At 42.9% G+C, this 17,774-nt stretch overlaps 1 protein-coding gene and 1 pseudogene across 2 annotated transcripts in view; one reads left to right on the plus strand and one right to left on the minus strand.

The window, feature by feature from the left end:
* The window catches only part of LOC147995335 (uncharacterized), a 305,835-nt gene that overhangs the window by 73,217 nt on the left and 214,844 nt on the right, over positions 1 to 17,774 (plus strand). The gene's annotated exons all lie outside the window — the stretch shown is intronic.
* LOC148006391 (18S ribosomal RNA) lies at positions 1,932 to 2,814 on the minus strand (annotated as a pseudogene; the record flags this gene model as incomplete).

Genomic DNA, 17,774 nt, shown 5'->3' on the forward strand with positions numbered 1-17,774 from the left:
GCCAACGGGTGATGCCGCACCGCCCCCCCCCACCCCCAGTCACCTTCCCCATAGAGCCTTCCCAGTGGTCCCGTAGCTGGTTTCCGCGCACCACCACAGTGGAAGGGCGCCTGGCTGCGGCCAATCGCTGAACAGGGGGGAGGGACGGTCACCCACCAACCCCACCCCCGGCCGCACCTGCGCCCCCGCGCCCGCCGCCTGAGCGCCCGCCAAACCCCCCGTTGGGAGGAAGGGGGACAGCGACGGCGGGACGCTTGGCGGGGGGAGAAAAACGCGCGGGTGGAGGGGTCGGGAGGAACCGGGAGTGGGAAAGATCCGCCGGGATCACCCGCACAGCCAAACGCGTGCCTCTGGGTTGAATACTCTGGGCGGACTGTGCTGACCACAGCCGTTTACCTCTTAACGGTTTCACGCCCTCTTGAACTCTCTCTTCAAAGTTCTTCTCAACTTTTCCTTACTGTACTTGTTGGCTATCGGTCTCCTGCCGGTATTTAGCCTTAAATGGAGTTTACCACCCACTTTGGGCTGCATTCCCAAGCAACCCGACTCCGGGAAGATCCGGGCCCGGCGCGCCTGGGCTCGCTACCGGCCTCACACCGTCCAAGGGCTGGGCCTCGATCAGAAGGACTTGGGCCCCCCCACGAGCGGTGCCGGGGAGTGGGTCTTCCGTACGCCACATTTCACGCGCCACGGCACGCGGCGGAGATTCGGCGCTGTGCTCTTCCCTGTTCACTCGCCATTACTGAGGGAATCCTGGTTAGTTTCTTTTCCTCTGCCGACTAATATCCTTAAATTCAGCGGGTCGCCACATCTGATCTGAGGTCGTGGTCGAGAGGGGAAGGAGGAAAGGAGGGCACGCGCGGCCGCGGGTGGACGGACGGAGAGGAGAGCGAGAGGGCGCCGGGGTCCCAGGCTGGGTCCTCCGATCTCTCTACACCGGCCAGCTCCCACATCCCGGGGACAAGTCGCGTCAGCGCACGAACGCCACAGCGTCACGCCAGCTGGCGCCCGAGCAGACAGCCCCCACAAGAGGGAGGGGGGAGGAGAGGTACCTGAGACGGGCCCCGGCGGGTGCAGTATCCCCCCACTCCCAGACCAACCCTCGCAGGTTGCTCTCCCTGCGTGCACTGGCGGGAGCGTTGTGGCGCCGGATGCACCGACCCAGTGGGCGGGGCCCGCCTCCCACCAGACCAGAGGCAAGATTACCGACCCGGGCGACACGGCCCCACTCGCGCCCAGGCACTCGACCGGCCCACTCCGATGTGTCCCCACGGTGGGGAGAGCAGGCGAGGACGGGAGCAGGAGCGGCGGAGCGAGCAGGAATGAGCCACGAGAAGGGTGGCCGGCCCGCGGCACCAGTGGATGGGGAGATCGAGGCCCACGCAGACCCACCGGGCGTGGACGACCACCGGACGCCGCCCACGTCTGAACTTCGGGAGACGGAGGGCCGAGGGGAGAGGCCCTGCGAGCAGAGTCCCAGCCGCGCAACGCCCCGCCTCCACCACCACCACCACCACACCCCCCCCCCCCCCCCCCCCGTGCACACGATATGAGATCACGGAGCCGGTCCAGAAAGAGGCAGAATGACCTCGGTTCGCCAAGGGCCTTGGCTGGCCAGCGGGCAATGGAGGCACCGGCCGCGGAGGTAGCAGTGGTGGAGGCGGAGGCGGGCGCACGGAGGCAAGGACATAGGCAGACGAGCGAAGGAGAGAAAGAGAGAATGGAGGAGGTCCCTCGACGGACCAGACCTGACACCCTCCCCGCACCGCTCTGAAACGACCCGACCCCAGTCTTTCCCGAAATGCTCACTTGGCCGGCTGGCCGTGGCACACGCCACGAATGCGACCGGGACCCGGGGACGCGCCTCCTGGTGAGAGGAGGGACTCACACAGGCCCGAGAAAAGACCAGATACCCCCTCGGCCTTCTCCGTTAATGATCCTTCCACCTGTTCACCTACAGAAACCTTGTTATGACTTTACTTCCTCTAGATAGTCAAGTTCGACCTTTTTCTCAGCCCTCCGACAGGGCTATGGGCCAATCGGTAGTAGCGAAGGGTGGTGTGTACAAAGGGCAGGGACTTAATCAACGCAAGCTTATGACCGGCACTTACTGGGAATTCCTCGTTCATGGGGAATAATTGCAATCCCCGATCTCCATCACGAATGAGGTTCAATGGGTTACCCGCACCTGCCTTTGTAGGGTAGGCACATGCTGAGCCAGTCAGTGTGGCGCTTGTGCAGCCCCGGACATCTAAGGGCATCACAGACCTGTTATTGCTCCATCTTGGGTGGCTGAACGCCACTTGTCCCTCTAAGAAGTTGGGGACGCCGACCGCTCAGGGGGTCGCGTAACTAGTTAGCATGCCAGAGTCTAGTTCGTTATCAGAATTAACCAGACATATCGCTCCACCATCTAAGAATGGACATGCACCACCACCCACGGAATCGAGAAAGAGCTATCAATCTGTCAATCCTGTCTGTGTCCGGGCTGGGTGAGGTTTCCCATGTTAAGTCAAATTAAGCTGCAGGCTCCACTCCTGGTGGTGCCCTTACATCAATTCCGTTAAGTTTCAGCTTTGAAACCATACTCCCCCAGAACCCAAAGACTATGGTTTCCCAGAAGATGCTTGACTATCATGGGAATAACGCTGCCGCATCGCCAGTCAGCATCTGTTTAGTTATGTACCCCCATTTGTTTTTCTTTTTCTTCCTCTATTTCTCTTTCTTTTTCTTTCATTGGGAGAGGGGATTTTTTTTTTAATTCACATTTTAAATATTATCCCCTTTCCTGATTTGCCATCTAGAAAACGGCTATTATTTCCCGTCATGCCTCCTGTTCTGAGGGCAGTTCCTCACTCACCCACTCACTCCTTCCAACCTGCCCATTCTGACAGTTCCCTACACTGGGGCATCAAGCCTTGACAGGACCAAGGGCATTTGCTCCCATTGGTGCCTGAAAAGGATATCCTCTGCTTCATATGCAGATGGAGCCATAGGCTCATCCTTGTGTATTCTTGGGATGGTTGTTTAGTCCATGGAAGATCGAGGGCAGGGGGTTGGTTGGTTGATATTGTTCTTCTTATGGGGTGGCAAACCCCTTCAACTACTTCAGTTCTTTCTCTAACTCCTCTTTTTGGAACCTTGTTCTCAGCTCAATGGTTGATTGCAAGCATTCTCCCTTCTTCCCTCCGTCTCTTCTTCCCTCCCTCCCCACACCGCTCTATGTTTGTATGTTTGTGTGTTTGTGTGTCTCTGTGTATGTGTGTGTGTGTCTGTCTGTCTGTCTGTCTGTGTGTCTGTCTGTATGTCTTTCTAACTGAATGTCACTTTTCTTTTCTTAGATAAAGTGATGAGATAAGAGTCTTACCCAAGCTATGCAAATACGTCCTTTAGGATGAGGCCAGAGTATTTTTTCCCTCTGTTCTACTATTTATAGACCTAATACTAGGAGCTTATAGCCTCCATGTAATCCAACCTTCCAAGCTGACTGATTCAATATGGTTTCTCTTGGCATCTTCATGAGTTGTTCTACTTGGACTCACATTAACTTGGACAATGTGTTACAATCTTCTAGATCCTTCTAATTCTCCAGCTTTTTCTGTTCTCCCCAGTGAATAGTTTGTTCTCTCAGAACCTGAATCTGTAAAATCATGTCCAGAAAACTTCCGTAAACACATGCCACACACCACAACTTCTCTTTCTTGCTCTACTTCTCTCTGTCTTTCTTTTGTCTATTTTTGTCTCTCTTTCTCTACTCTTGTGTATTCTCTTATTCCTAAGCTGTTCTCATGTGAATTGGGCATATTTTATCTGTGATACATTCTGTCACTTTTTTCTTTGAATTACTACTTTACCTGGCCCTCAATTATATGACACTTTCAAACATGGCTACTTCTTTATATAAACTAACCTTACAATGTACAATCATTTTGCTAATATTTATCTACCAAGTTCTTACCTGGACCTATTGGTTGTAAAGAATTAACCTTTCAGGATGCCTATATTTATGGCAGAATCTTTCTGACCCTTCATATATGATGTCCTGTGTCTCAAAGATGAGGGTATTAGAATAAAATTATTCTACACGTTTTCTAGAACGTTGAAAGATCCAACGTAAGTCTTATTTTATGATCCCATTAGCAGCCATCAGTCCAAAACACAAAATCACTAAAACAAATCCTAGTTGCATCAGGTAGGGTGGAAAGATATCCCAGTGATTAAGCAGGCAGGAAATGTTAGAGAGACATGGGAAGAAGATTGTTTATTGGTCTATATTTATGACTTGCTCAGCCTGTGTTTTTATAAAAGCCAGAACAGTAAACCCAGGAGTGGGACAAGCTACAATGAGCTGGGCCCTCCAACAAAATTATTGATCAAGAAAGTGCCCACAGGCTTTTTCATTGGACAATCTTATGAAGAGTTTTTTCTCAGTTAAGATTTCTTCTTCCAAGTTATCTCTAGTTTTATATCACGTTGATAAAAAACCTTCCTATATAGTTTGTAGGTGAGAGTTTGTGGGTGTATATCTCTAAGCTTGTGTATTGAAGTGATATCATTAAAAATTTTACAAAAGAATGGCTAATAATAACCTGTGTGTGTGTGTGTTTCTTTAATCCCGCAGGCTTTCGCCCGATTCTCGGTACCGTGTCGGTGCGGGCATTGGGCACAGACAGGGTATTTCAGTGAAATTATGTGTGTATATGTGTTTCTGCATGCCCACAGATATTATATGTATCATAATAGGGTATTAAAGAGGACAATGACTTAATCTAAAGAAATGCTTTATATTATAGCACACACCAGCAAGAAAACTTTCCTTTTTTGGAATGGGGTAGCAATTGGGCTTGCAACAATAAATTATGAAATATGCTAGGAAGAGTGAAATAGCTCAGTAGGTAAAGATATTTGTTGCCAAGGCAGTTAACCTTGGTTTGGTCCTCGGGACATACACAATTGAAGTAGGAAATGAATGCCATAAATTGTACTCCGTCATCCACATGTGTGCAAATACTCAACTAAATGAATCAGAAAATTAGAATTCTATAAATATAGGACTTAAAATATATGCATAAATTAAAGTAAGGAAATAGATTGACATGAGATATGGTAAGAGTTCTGTAAAGCTGATACATACCCAGACTTAGAGAAAGTATCCCTATACATATGTGTGTTCCGTTTCTCCCATTTCTGACGCAAGAAAAAAATTACATACATGGAATTTCTGCCTAGTATTACAGAGCAACAGAACATAATATTGAGAATTAAAAGAAGAATATATATATAGTTCATATGAAGGCAACTTGGCCTTGCAGAGATAAGCTAAACAACTCCTGGATGTTATAAGTTCAGACTCATGAACATGTATTACTCAGATTGATGAATCGAAAACCTTAAATATGGGGCATGTAGATTCCAGAGACTTTTCCACAGTGGAATTGTGTAACCAGGGTGACCAGACAATAGCACTTGTATTTGTATCACTTAGATTCATAGGGACCTTTCCTTGCATGGTGGAGGAATAGGCATCTACACTGAAATGTACTATATGTAACTAGAGAAATAAAACAAAATGTTCTCCTTTATAACCAAATCAGGAATACTACTAGGAGATTCCAGGTTTCTTAGTCACATCGTGAAATAGAATCAAATGACCTTGTTCCAATATGATATTCTTCATTCTTTCTGAGATATGAGGTAGAGGATGAAAGAAAATACCCCCAACAACCTGGGTTTAGGGTAATATATTAGTTAAAAATGTGAAGTGTATGAGTCCAAGGGGATCTGACATCCATCAGGAGTCATGGAATACTTCCACTGGACTCTCCAGAGTGGTTGCATGTGTAGGATTTAGTTGCTGAATCAGCACTCATTTTTCAAATGTAGAAGACATCAAAATATAGACAAGAGGGATCATCCTCATATTCATTTACCAAGCACCCCCACAAGTTTTCTATTGTCTTACTTGGTAAGGATAAATTTAAAAGAGTAAAACAATATTATTATACTCAAGGAAAAAGCTTATGTCAAAGAAACAAAACAACAATTAAAGGCAAAAGTCTATGTTTTTCAATAGAGTGACTGTAAGGAAAAGAAGTACACTTTAAGCAGCAATTGTTATCTTCTTCAAATTTATGGAGCATGGATGTTATAAAATGAATGATAAGTTAGAATAACAATGTAGGGTGAGAAGCTAATTGAGAGAGGAGAAGAAATTAAAATCAAAACAGCTCAGACCATCAAAGAAGCCTGTGGTAAAACCAAATCTGCAGCAACACAATTGTAAGCAATACCCATTATGGAAAAGTAAAAGACAATTCAAAAGGCACATTAATGTATATGATGGACACTTGTGTCAACTTGGATTTAGATGCCTCTAAATCTGGAGCGGTTTGTCTCCTATTGAGAAGGCAAATGTTGTTCCCCTTCAGAAATTTGAAGTAGATTGAGTATTTTACCCTCTTTGTCCTAGTTAAAAAAAAAATAAGGCCAGAAAATAATTTAAATTGTAAACGTGTGTATGTGGGGGTGTGTGTCTTTATTAAATTATGTGTGAGTATTTGCATGTATAGGGTTGCCTGTGGAGGCTAGAAAAGGAAGAGTATTGGGTCCCTGAAACTGAAATTACCAGTGATTATGAGTCATCTTGTTCCTTGAATCTAACATGGGTCTTCTTCAATAGTAGTACATGTTCTTAACTTCTTCGTCATCTCTCCAGTCTCCTGTAAAAATAAGTTAAAAAAATGATTTCTGTTGCCTAAAGACAAGGAGGCTGAATGAATACAATGATTCTGAGGTTATTTTTAAAGATGAAATTCATTATGATAGACAATGGGCATAATATATCTAAAACTAAAAAAACATAAAGTGCAAACAATAAGGAACAGTGTGCTGTATGAGAGATGTTGTAGGGTAAAAAATGACATGAAACTTTCTAAAGAGGCTTGAGTCTGCTTATAAGGTCGCAGTACTTTGTGTGTACATGTTTGTGTGGGGGTACATGTGTCTGCAGGTGCATGTCCACAGGTGTGAATAAGGAGGTCAAAGGTCAATACTGGGTATCATTCTCAGTCACTCTCTACTGTATTGATTTTGTGACATGGTCTCAAGCTGACCATGGAATTACCAATATAACTAGACTGGGGCTCTGTAAATCCACAGGGTTTCTTTCTTCTCCATTTCACAGGCACCAGGATGATTAGCTTGGAACCCAGTCCCATGACTTTTTACATGTTCTCTGGAGACTGCACTCAGATCCTCATGCATGTATCAGAAATAATTTAGCAGAGGTGCTACCTCTCTCTGGCAGTGGCCGTGTAGCTGCTGCAAGGAATAGCATATGAGTGCTTCAGTGACAGGATTCTACTGTGGCAAGTTCATTTAAACCACTTCTCAGTTGACAAGGGAAATTTGGTGGCCTTTCTATTTAATACCAAGTTTGCATACCCTACAAGCTCTCCATTCCTTCATTGTACTGCATATAGTCATTATCAAAATTGTATCACTTCATCAGTCATGGACAAGTCCATCTGGAGTCACACAGGCTAAGTCACTGTGGATGATTCTACATTTTTCTCAAAACTCTTTCAAGGGATAAAATGTTCTTCACCTCTTTTTGTATCTATCAATCCTCCAGATGTTACCATACATCCTGGGAATTTGAGACTTACAATCATATCTTTAGAGAAGTACCCAGTCACACTGAGCAAGTCTGTGTCAGTTGTGGACAGAGGTAGGTCCTGCTTACATAACTGTTTTTAAGAAGCTATATCTGATCAGTAGAGACATGGAAAATGCAGAGATTATGTTGGATTGATAGAGACTTGAAAATGGATCTTAGAATGATTACATCTTACAAAGATCTATATATTAGAAAGATGTTTAGAAGATCTGCTTTGTAAATTGAACTTGTCTGTCTGCAATTAAAAGGGAATTATGAAATGTTTGAATTACCCTAGATGCATAGAACATATGAAACTCAAGACGGATGACCAAATGTGAATGCTTCACTCCTTCTTTAAAAGGGGGAACAAGAATACCCCTGGCAGGGAATAGAGACGCAAAGATTAAAACAGAGACAGAAGGAACACCCATTCAGAGTCTGCCCCACATGTGCCCCATACATATACAGCCACCCAATTAGACAAGATGGATGAAGCAAAGAAGTGCAGGCCAACAGGAGCTGGATGCAGATCTCTCCTGAGAGACACAGCCAGAATACAGCAAATACAGAGGCGAATGCCAGCAGCAAATCACTGAACTGAGAATAGGACCACCGTTGAAGGAATCAGAGAAAGAACTGGAAGAGCTTGAAGGGGCTAGAGACCCCTTATGAACAACAATGCCAAGCAACTAGAGCTTCCAGGGACTAAGCCACTACCTAAAGACTATACATGGACTGACCCTGGACTCTGACCTCATATGTAGCAATGAATATCCTAGTAAGATCACCAGTGGAAGGGGAAGCCCTTGTTCCTGCTAAGACTGAACCCCAAGTGAATGTGATTGTTGGGGGGAGGGCAGCAAGGGGAGAGGGTGGGGAGGGGAACACCCATACAGAAGAGGAGGGGGAGGGATTAGGGGGATGTTTGCCCGGAAACCGGGAAAGGGAATAACATTCGAAATGTAAATAAGAAATACTCAAGTTAATAAAAAAAAAAAGGGAATTATGATAGGAGATAATGACTAGAGATAGTTTACCAACAAATGTTTAATTCGGCCTCTCACCATGCATAACTATGTAACCATGTTTGCTACCAGACCGCTAAGTCTTCCTGTTTACAGGACAAGCCTGGCCAGACATCTCTTTTTGTCTTGCTGAAATTGTGCTTTTTAATGCAAAATAAGTTTAGGTGGTGACTGATCCAAGGAATGGGAGGAGGAAGGGGAACTATTGGGGGATTTGAGTAAAGACAGAGCTTTTGAAATGTGGATATTATGATTTCTTTTAATAATGTAAGCAATGATATCACTGCTTGGGTAAGCACAATTGTCATTGTATAAATATAGAAGGCTCAAGTTATTTGTGGCCACTTGCCTGAAAATCAAAAGGTGGTCAATGTCTTCACTTTTGTTAACTCCCCTTCTCCATTTCAGGACCTAAACATTATAGCTAGAACTGGCATTGGCATCTTCTTGGTTCCTAAATTTTAATTTTTTAAAAATGTTTATTAGATATATTTCTTTACTTACATTTCAATCATTATTCCCCTTCCCAATTTCCTGTATAAAAGCCCCCATTCCATACCATCCCCCTCCTCATACAGGTATTCCCCCAATACATCCACTTTATCCCCCCCCCCATTCCCCTGCACTGGGAGTTCAACCTTGGCAACACAAGGGGCTTCCCCTTCCCCTGGTGCCCCAACAAGTCTATACTCTGCTATGTATGCGGTTGGAGCCCTGGATTATTCCATGTATAGTCTTTCAGTACTGGTTTAGGCCCTGGAAGCTCTGTTTGGTTGACATTGTTGTTTTGATGGGGTTGTATGCTCCTTCAACTGTTTCAATATTTCGTCTAATTCCCTCCAAGGGTCTTGTTCTCAGATCAGTGGTTTGCTGCTAGCGTTGACTTCTGTATTGGACATCCTCTGTATGTGTCTCTCAGGAGAGATCTATATCCAGCTCCTTTCAAGATGCATTTTATAACTTCATCAATCTTATCTAGTATACATATATATATATATATATACACATATACCTATACATATACATATATACATATACATATATGTACACACACACACACACATATATATATATATATATATATATATATATATATATATCCCCTTTTAAGAAGGAGTGGGAGCATCTGAATTTTGGTCATCCTTCTTCTTGAGCATCTTGTGGTCTGTGGATTGCATCTTGGGTAATTCGAGCTTTTTGGATAATATCCACTTATCAATGAGTGCATACCAAGTGTGTTTTCCTGTGATTGAGTAACCTCACTCAGGATGATATTTTCTAGTTCTTTCCATTTGCCTATGAATTTCATGAAGTCATTGTTTTCGATAGCTGAGGAGTACTCCACTGTGTAGATGTACCACTTTTTTGAATCCATTCCTCTGTTGAAGGGCATATGGGTTCATTCCAGCTTCTAGCTGTTATAAATAAGGCTGATATGAACATAGTGGAGCATGTGTGTTTGTTGTATGTTGGAGCATCTTTTGGGTATATGCCCAAGAGAGGTATACCTGGGTTCTCAGGTAGTGCAATCTCCAATTTTCTGAGGAAACTCCAGACTGATTTCCAAAGTGGTTGTACCAGTTTGCAATCCCACCAACAATGGAAGACTGTTCCTCTTTCTCCACATCCTCCCCAGCATCTGCTGTCAACTGAGTTTTTTATTTTAGCTTCTCTGAATGGTGTGAGGTAAAATTTCAGGGTTGTTTTGATTTCCATTTCCCTGATTGTCCCACGCGTGACTTCCCGCCGACAAGAAGCACGCGGACATTCAGAAATCCTTGCTATATGCAAAACTTTATTTCTAATCTTATGGAGAAGCCCCGGCCACACCAACATGGTGCGCTTATAAACCCCCTAGTTTCGCACATCCACACCTGATTGGTTGCTTTACCCATGATCTCATTAGGCACGCCCCGGAGTGGGCAAAGACCTGGCACGAAGGCACTCTTGTACATGCGCAGAGTTAACTTCCTGAAAGGGGTCCGGTTGGCGCGGCGAAGGCTGGTGCCATCTAGCAATGGCGGAGTCTATCCTGGCCTTCCATGTGGGGCGCAGTGGAAGTCAGCGCCATCTAGTGATGGTGAATGTTATTGCGGCCCTCTACACCTGATGACTAAGGATGTTGAACATTTCTTTAGCTTTTTTTTGGCCATTCGATAATCTTCAGCTGAGAATGATTTGTTTAGCTCTGTACCCCATTTTTTTTTCGGAGCTTGGGACCGAACCCAGGGCCTTGCACTTCCTAGGCAAGCGCTCTACCACTGAGCTAAATCCCCATCCCCTCTGTACCCCATTTTTAATAGGGTTATTTCACTCTCTCGAGTCTAACTTCTTGAGTTCTTTGTATGTTTTAGATATTAGCCCTGTATCAGATGTAGGATTGGTAAAGATCTTTTCCCAATCTGTTGGTTGCCATTTCATCCTATTGACAGTGTCTTTTGCTTTACAAAAGCTTTGCAGCTTTATGAGGTCCCATTTGTCGATTCTTGATATTAGAGCATGAGCCATTGGCATTTTGTTCAGGAAATTTTGCCCAGTGCTCATGTGTTCGAGACACTTCTTCATTTTTTCTTCTCTTAGTGTGGGTGTATCTGGTTTGATGTGGAGGGCCTTGATCCACTTGGACATAAGCTTTGTACATGGTAATAAGAATGGATCAATTTGCATTCTTCTACAGGCTGACCTCCAATTGTACCAACACCATTTGTTGAAAATGTTATCTTTCTGCCATTGGATGGTTTTAGCTCCTTTGTCAAAGATCAAGTGACTATAGGTGTGTGGGTTTATTTCTGGGACTTCAATTCTATTCCACTGATCTATCTGTCTGTCTCTGTACCAATCCCATACAGTTTTTATGACGATTCCTCGGTAATACTGCTTGAAGTCAGGGATGGTGATTCTCACAGAAGTTCTTTTAATGTTGAGTATAGTTTTCGCTATCCTGGGTTTTGCAAATTGCTCTTTTTATCTCTATAATGTATTGAGTAGGGATATTGATGGAGATTGTATTGAATCTATAGATTGCTTTTGACAAAATGACCATCTTTACTATATTAATCCTGCCAATCCATGAGACCTTTCCATCTTCTCAGTTCTTCCTCAATTTTTTTCTTAAGAGACTTGAAGTTCTTGTCATGCAGATCTTTCGTTTGCTTGGTTAAAGTCACACCAAGATATTTTATATTACTTGGGAATATTGTGAAGGGTGTCATTTCCTTAATTTTTCTCTCAGCCTGTTTATCCTTTGAGTAGAAGAAGGCTACTGAATTGTTTGAGTTAATTGTATACCCCGGCACTTTGCTGAAGTTGTCTATCAGGTTAAGTAGTTCTCTGGTGGAACTTTTGGGGTCACTTAACTATACTATCATATCATCTGCAAATAGTGATAATTTGATTTCTTCCTTTCAAATTTGTATCCCTTTGACCTCTTTTCACTGTCTGATTGCTCTGGCTATGACTTTGAGTATTAGACTGAATAAGTAGGGAGAGAGTGGGCAGTCTTTTTAGTTCCTGATTTTAGTTAGGTTGCTTCAATTTTCTCTCCATTTAGTTTGATGTTAGCTACTGGTTTGCTGTATATTGCTTTTACTATGTACAGATATGGGCCTTGAAATTCTGATTTTTCCAGGACTTTTATCATGAAGGGGTGTTGAACTTTGTCAAATGCTTTTTCAGCATCTAATTAAATGACCACGTCATTCCTATCTTTGGGTTAGTTTATATAGTGGATTACATTGATGGATTTCCGTATATTAAACAATCCCTGCATCCCTGGAATGAAGCCTACTTGATTATGATAGATGATCATTTTGATGTGTTCTTGGATTCCGTTTGTAAGACATTTATGAGTATTTTTGCATCAATAATCATAAGGGAAATTGGTCTGAACTTCTTTTTCTTTGTTGGGTCTTTGTGTGGTTTCAGTATAAGATTAATTGTATAATCTTATTATACAATTATTAATTCACAGAAGGAATTTAGGTGTGTTCCATCTGTTTCAATTCTGTAGAATAGTTTGAACATTATTAGTATGAGGTCTTCTGTGAAGGTCTGGTAGAATTCAGACCCGAATCCATCTGGACCTGGGCTCTTTTTGGTTGGCAGACTCTTTTTTTTTTTTTTTTTTTTTTTTTCTGGAGCTGTGGACCGAACCCGGGACCTTGAGCTTGCTAGGCAAGCGCTCTACCACTGAGCTAAATCCCCAACCTCTATTTCTTTAGGAGTTATGGGGGTGTTTAGATGGTTTATTTATTCCTGATTTAGCTTTGGTACCTGGTATCTGTCTAGAAAACTGTCCATTTTCTCCAGATTTTCCACTTTGGTTGAATATAGGCTTTTGTAGTAGGATCTAATTTTTTTTCTTTAATTTCTCCAGATGCTGTTGTTATGCCTCCCTATTCATTTCTGATTTTGTTAATTTGGATACACTCTCTGTGACCTCCGGTTAGTCTAAGGGTTTATCTATCATGTTGATTTTCTCAAAGAACCGGCTCCTGGTTTTGCTGCTTCTTTGTATACTCATTTTTGTTTGTACTTGGTTAATTTCAGCTCTGATTTTGATTATTTTCTGCCTTCTACTCCTCTTGGGTTTATTTATTTCTTTTTGTTCTAGAGCTTTTAGGTGTGCTGTCAACATTGGCCCTTAGAATTGGGGGTGATTTGGAGGTGGGGTTCTGGGTCTCCTCATGTATTCCATTGTCTTTATAGGTGATATCTTCTGTCCTAAAGTGGTCTTTATCTGGTTGGCTGTTTTAACACCTACCTCTAAGGAGAGATCTCCTTTGTTGGATGGGGGGAGGTGGAGTAAGGGGAGAGGCAGGTGGAAGCTCCTTTGTTTTTTTAATGGAGTCCTGCCCTGGGGGGAGAGGGAGGAGCAGACAGTCTGTTTAGTGTCTCCTTTGAAGCCTTGGGGGTTTTCTGCATCAGCTCAGCCACAGGGCACATCCCCTAGGTGATACAGGATTTAGAAGTTTGACCACACTAACCCCACACTGCCAGAGGGTGGGTGTTGGGCTGTGGAAAGCTGCAAGAACACTGCCGGGTGTGTGTGTGTGTGTGTGTGTGTGTGTGTGTGTGTGTGTGTGTGTGTGTATGTGTGTGTCTGTGTGTGTGTGTATGTGTGTGTCTGTGTGTGTATGTGCGTGTGTGTGTGTGTGTGTGTGTGTGTGTGTGTGTGCAGGAACTGAGGAAATTTTTTTAATGTGTTTTTGTGTGTGTCGGTGAACGGTCTGTTACAGAAAAGAGGAGAAACGGTTTGCCCAATGGGAACATTCCCTTGGCCTATTGGCGTTGGGGGATTCCACAGAAGTCCAAAACGTTAAGCCTTCCTGCAGATTAAAGAACGAGCAGGTGCCCTGTGTCTTTAAGTGTCTGCTGCTTTACCAGGTTAAATAGGGAGTCTGCCAAAACCGATTGCAGGCTGTTTTGCAGGCTGTCAGGATTTAGACAGGGGCTAGAGGGACCTTCAGCCAACTCCAGAGAGCCTCTCTGACCAGGAGCCTTCAGTTGCCCCTTCAGCTTAACCTAAGCTTGAGATGGTGCTGACTGAAAACTCAGCAGGAAAAGATAGGTTGCTAGTCTCCAGAGTTGGGGGAGGTGACTCACCTTCCCGCAGTGCAGTTTTGTTGATCATTGTTCAAGCACTACATTGTAGGGCTCTGGTGCCGGAGTGCTCTCCACAGTGATCTCTGACCAGGCTGGCTAGTTGTGTGGGTACAGGTAAAGGGAGAAAGATCTCAGGCAGGGAGGGGTAACATTTTTTGCCACCCCAACTGCCGGTCCTTCTCCTTACCCCCACTGCCTGCCACTTTGGTTACCTGGGCTGTGCTGAACCAGCAGGGGACTGACTAGCCAGTGAGGAGTACAAGGGAGATTCTGGCAGTGATGATTTCTGGAGAGCAGATCTCATCTCCAAGTGGCAGAGTAACAGCTCTCATAACAGAAGCTTATAGACAATGGAATAATTCCTGCACACCTTTCATTGTGCTTAAATAGTTTTGTGAATGGGTCAGTGTCTGACAGAAGGTACTTCCTATTGGTTTGTCCTGAGAGCTTGGGAAGACCTCCTCATATACTTATTTGTAGGTGTGGTCCTGCTTCTACCTCTGATCTGTCTTGAGCCTACATGACCTGTGCTGAAGGGGCTTGCAGCATTGCCCTACATGACTGGTCTGTCTCAAACTTCTGTATAGGGGTCTTTGGGGGGGACCTGATATACTGGAAAATTAGGAAGGCACCGGCAGTCCCTTTAAGTGTCCTGGGGATTCAACCTATCTCCAGCAGGAATCAGGGTACCTTTCACTGCCTGCCCCTCTAGTGAATTACATTGATGGGTTTCCATATATTGAACCATCTCTGCATCCTTGGGATGAAATCTACTTCATCATGATGGATTATCATTTTGATGGTTGCTTGGATTTGGTTTGTAAGAATTTTATTGAGTAATTTTGCTTTGATATTTATAAGGGAAATTGCTCTGAAGTTCTCTTTCTTTCTTGTTTTTTTGTGTGGTTTAGGTATAAGCATTGTTGGTATCAAGTGTTGCCTTTAGCAGTAACACCATACATTCCCAGAAGATGTTTTGGCTCAAGTCTCACCTCCACCTGGGCATCTTTACCTCACAGTACAAATAAAAGCAGACTGCCTCCACCCTCACTCTCTTTTCTGTTCTTTCTCTGGCCCCTTCCCCTTGTTTTTAATAAGGGAATTATTAAATCTCACCACATGGAGCCATGTTGGTATTGGTTTGGTGTGCTCTTTCTGGATGGGCACAGACCATATTTAGTAGCAACAAGCATAATTATGGTTTCATAGAAGGAATTGGATAGTGTTCCTTCTTGTTCTATTTTGTGGAATAACTTGCACCATAATGGTATGACATCTTCTTTGAAGGTCTCATAGAATTCTGCACTAAACACATCTGGTCCTGGGCTTTATTTGTTTGGGAGACTTTTAATAACCGCTTCTATTTCTTTAGTAGTTATGGGACTGTTTAGATGCTTTCTGTGATCCTGACTGAACTTTGGTACCTGGCATCTGTCTAGAAAATTATCCATTCAATACAGATTTTCCAGTATTGTTGAATATAAGCTTTTGTAGTAGGATCTGATTATTTTCTGAATTTCCTCAGATTCTCTTGGTATGTCTTACTTTTCATTTCTCATTTGCTAATTTGGATACCCTGTGCCCTCTGGCTAGCCAGGCTAAGCGTTTATTATCTATCTTGTTGATTTTCTCAAAAAACCAGCTCCCACTTTTGTTGATTCTTTGTATATTCCTTTTTTGTTTCTACTTGGTTGATTTCAGCCCTGAGTTTAATACAATTTCCTGCCTTCTACTCTTCTTGGGTGCATTTGCTTCTTTTAGTTCTAGAGGTTTTAGGTGTTCTGTCAAGGTGCTAATGTATGCTCTCTCTCCAATTTCTTTTTGAGCTGTGAGTTTTCCTATTAGCACTGCCTTCATTGTGTTCCATAAGTTTGGGTACATTGTACCTTTATTTTCATTAAATCCAAAAAAGTCTTTAATTTATTTCTTTGTTTCTTCCATGACCAAGTTATCATTGAGTAGAGTTTTATTCGGCTTCCATGTATACGTGAGCTTTCTGTCACTATTGTTGCTATTGAAAACAAGCCTTAATCATGGTTATCTGATTGGATGCATGCAATTATTTCAATCTTATATCTGTTGAGGTCTGTTTTGTGATCAATTATATGGTCAGTTCTGGAGAAGGTACCATGAGGTTGTAAGGAGAAGGTATATTCTTTTCTTTTAGGATGAAATGTTCTATTAATATCTGTTAAGTCCATTTGGTTCATAACTTAGGTAAGTTTCTCTATGTCTCTGTTTAATTTCGCTTTCTATGAGCTGTCCATTGATGAAAGTGGGGTGTTGAAATCTCCCACTGTTATTGTGTGACATGCAATATATGCTTTGAGCTTTAGTAAGGTTTCTTTTATGCATGCAAGTGCCCTTGCATGTGGAGCATAGATATTCAGGACTGAGAGTTCATCTTGTTGGACTTTTCCTTCGATGAATATGAAGTGTCCTTCCTCATCTTTTCTGAAAACTTTTAGTTGAACGTTGATTTTATTCGATATGAGAATGACTACTCCAGCTTTTTTCTTTGGACCATTTGCTTGGGAAATTATTTTCCAGCAATTTACTCTGAGGTAATGCCTGTCATTGTCACTTATGCAGGTTTCCTGTTTGCAGCAAATGCTGAGTCCTCTTTAAGTATCCACTCTGTTTGTCCATGTCTTTTTATTAGAGAAGTGAGTCCATTGAAATTAAGAGATATTAAAGAATAGGATTGTTGTTTCCTGTTATTTTTTGTTGTTAGAGGTGGAATTATATTTGTGTATTTCTCTTCCTTTGGTTTTGTTGCAAGAAGATTACTTTTGTGCTTTTTCTAGGGTTAGTTTTCCTCCTTGTGTTTGAGTTTATGATCTATTATTCTTTGTAGGACATACATACCTATCTTAAAGAAGTACAGCACAACACAGGTAAGGAATAGAAGCCCTTAAGAAGGAAACACAGAAATCTCCTGAAGAACTACAGGAAAGCACAAACTAACAGGTAAAGGAATTGAACAAAGTCATCCAGGAATTAAAAATGGAAATAGAGACAATAAAGAAAGCACAAAGGGTGACAACCCTGGAGATGGAAAAAGAAGGAAGGAGATCAGGAGTCAGAAACACAAGTATTTCAATCAGAAATCAAGAGACAGAGGAGAGAATCTCATCGGCAGAAGATAACAGAAAACACTGACACAACCATCAAAGATAACATAAAACGCAAAAAGCTCCTAACCCAAAACATTGAGGAAATCCAAGACACAATGAAAAGATCAACCCTAAGGATAGTCGGTATAGGAGAGAGCTAAGATTTCCAAAATAAATGTCCAGTAAATATCTTCAACAAAATTATAGGAAACTTCCCTAAAGAAAAGAAAGGCATGCCCGTAAACATACAAGAAGTTTACAGAACTCCAAATAGATTGACCAGAAAGGAAATCTGTCCCATCACATAATAGTCAAAACACCAAATGCACAAAACAAAGAATGAATATTAAAAGCAGCAAGGGACAATAT

Source organism: Rattus norvegicus, chromosome 3 (assembly GCF_021556685.1).
Source record: "Rattus norvegicus strain SHRSP/BbbUtx chromosome 3, alternate assembly SHRSP_T2T, whole genome shotgun sequence".
Classification (NCBI taxonomy): Eukaryota; Metazoa; Chordata; class Mammalia; order Rodentia; family Muridae; genus Rattus; species Rattus norvegicus.